Source organism: Pteropus alecto, unplaced genomic scaffold (genome assembly GCF_000325575.1).
Source record: "Pteropus alecto unplaced genomic scaffold, ASM32557v1 scaffold151, whole genome shotgun sequence".
Taxonomy (NCBI): Eukaryota; Metazoa; Chordata; class Mammalia; order Chiroptera; family Pteropodidae; genus Pteropus; species Pteropus alecto.
The window spans coordinates 131,331-134,152 of record NW_006430458.1 but is presented as its reverse complement, the minus strand read 5'-3'; the positions used below and the strand labels follow the sequence as shown (position 1 = coordinate 134,152).

At 49.8% G+C, this 2,822-nt stretch overlaps 1 pseudogene; it reads left to right on the top strand.

Moving 5' to 3' along the window:
• Positions 1-9: 9 nt before the first annotated feature.
• LOC102878950 lies at positions 10-1,899 on the top strand (annotated as a pseudogene).
• Positions 1,900-2,822: the final 923 nt, after the last annotated feature.

Here is a 2,822-nt window from a genome sequence, read left to right as displayed (position 1 = left end):
GGGTGGGCTTCGGTGAGCCAGAGGAGCGCGGGCCTGGTCTTGGCAGCAGGTCAGTGTGCAGATGGGCGCTGCGGGCGGCCGGGGCAATGTGGAGGTGGATGCGAGCAGGATCCTGGAGCAGCGGCAGCGCTGGGCGTGGCGGGGAGAGCGTGGAGGGTGGAGAAGAGGTCTGGAGAGTGGGGAGGAGGTGCTGGGGTGGGTAGGTGGGGAGGAAGGATCCCGCTACAGACCTAGTCACCTCCTCGACGCCCCACCTCTGCGCCCTCCATCCATTTTTGAGCCTATAATGCGGGGTGAGGGCGCCCCCGCAGTGCGACAGTGAAACGTAGGCATGTTCTGGAAATAACTTTCCTTCTCACATGCTGCGCCTGTGAAGAAATATTGACTTCTGCAAAAAGGGCGTGGGAGTGGGGCAAATTGCCTGCAGGGGAGGGGGACACAGAGGCCCAGTTTGGAAAGCATCCTGGTCTGGCGCCTGAGGGCTAAAACCAGATATGGCGACTGGGGTGCAGGGAGGTGGGGAAGGGAAACATTGGATGTAGGGCACCTGGATTCAGGAAAGGGACCTCAGTCCCCTGGATGCGCAGCCACGTCCCCTGTCTTTTGTCTGTCTGCAGATCTGCGTGTCTGTCCTCAACTTACAAGGCTAGAAAAGGAGAAGGAACCTGTCCAAAATCGCTGCAGGTCAGTGAAAGGGAGGAGAAACATTAGACAAGGACTGGGGGTGGAGTGTGGAGGGGACAGCTTGCGCAGAATTTGAGGGCCCCACTGCCCATCCCACCTCCACATATAGTGTACACACACCCTACTACCCTGAAGGATGGTGAAGAGGGTGGTAGGGCCTGCTAGGGAAAAGGTTGGCTCATGTGTGTGGAAGGAATGGTGAGGGAAAGGGTGGCAGAAGGCCAGGTCAGGGAACTCTGACAATGAGCGAGATGCTAGTACTACCCGGACCCGCGTTCATACCCCAGTCCTCAGTCTTCCTTGTCTCTTTGTCTCTTCTTTCCCCCACCCCACCCCACCTCATCCCATTCCCCAGGACGGGAAAAGGAGAGGACATCTCAACATGGAAAAACTACAATGAAAATGAAGGAAAGCTGGGAAATGAAGGAAAGCCAGAAGATGAAGTAGATACAGAAGATGAAGGAAAATCAGACGAGGAAGAAAATCCAGAAGTGGAGGGGAAGCCAAACACAAGGGAAAGCTCCAGGACGAGAAGCAGCCAGATGTTGTGGGGAAGCAAGAAAAGCAGGACAAGTCTGAAGATGAGGGAAAAGCACGCGGCTAGGGAAAGCCAGAACCCCAGGCAAAGCCAGAGAGTGAGCTGTGGGCTGCTGAAAAGCGCCAGGCTGAAGATTATGTGCCCCAGAAAGCAAAGCGAAAAACAGACAGGGGACAGATGATTCCCCTAAGGACTATCAGGAGGACTTACAGGAAAGGCATTTGAGCAGTGAGGAGATGATGAGAGAGTGCGGAGATGTGTCAAGGGCTCAGGAAGAGCTAAGGAAAAAACAGAAATGGGTGGTTTTCATTGGATGCAAAGAGAAGTGGAGGATCCATTTGTCCAAAGAGACCAACAAGATGTCAGGGGAGTGAGGGGTGGAGGTAGGGGCCAAAGGGGCTTACATGATATCCCATATCTTTAATGCCCTTGGACTTCAATTCTAATTTCTCTAATGAGAATGTTGTCGACCCTGCTTTCCCTGGTAAACGTTTTCCAGGCCATGTGCTTTAACCTTAAGCTGATACTTTGCTTTAGGTGTTACTCTCGTTACCAGAAGGCTTTTGATCCAACTACAGTGGTCTCTGTTTCAGTAGGGGATTTTCGCCCACGTGCATGGAGAGATGTTCATGGTACATTAGAAAACAACAATAAAAGGAAAAGTTTTCAGAACCGTATATACAGTATCAGCTTATTTTTGTAAAAAATTTAATGTTTGCATGATGCACGTGTGCACAGAGAAGATGGAAAATGTGTACACTGAAAAGTAGAGGTGGTGGTTTTCCTGTATGGTATCCAAAAGTAGATCTTGCCTGTACTTAAAAATGAGTCCAATCACCTGATGTGAGGTACCCCCATGCCATTCCTTTGCAGCCATGCCCATCCCCATGTTGTCCCCTAACCGTAACCATATCAGTGGGCACTGATGTCTCTTCTCCTAGGTCCTCTACCATGCTATGGCTCCCATCATGTGTGATTCCTTTCCTTTGCTTTTCTCACTCATCCTCACTTTTTCCTAAAGGATATATGGATTATGTTTGTTAAAATAAAAAATAACTAAAAGCAGAAAATAATACATGTCCAGTGATTGAACTGTTCAGTGAGTTTATGAGGGCAATGAAGGCACTTAAAATTCCTGGTGGGTCACGTTGTCAGAACGTACAATAATATGTAAAACACATTACCTCTGGGACTTATAGCCAGAGGAACTAACCTGGCAATTATAACAGACCCGTTGCTGTAAGGGTCAGTGTTGAAATGGGAATATCACTTGCTTCACAAGACTGATGAGTGGATCAGATGAGGTACTGTGTATGTGAGCTGTGTTGTGACCCTGTCCCCCAGGTACTTGAGGGAGGAATGGTTACTACACCACTCCCGTGCAGTAGAAGTTATGTGGATAGAATCAGACACTTGGAGGAGGACTGAAGGAGGTCTCACCTGTACCCAGGAATAAGTCTAAGGCAGCTGAAAGATGAGTGTTTGTGCATCCATTGAGCTCCCAGTCCCTTTCCTTGTCTGTCTGCAGGTCTGTCTGCCTGTTGTTCTCAGCACTCTGTTAAGCTAGAAAGGGAAGAAGAACCTGTTCAGAATTCCTGCT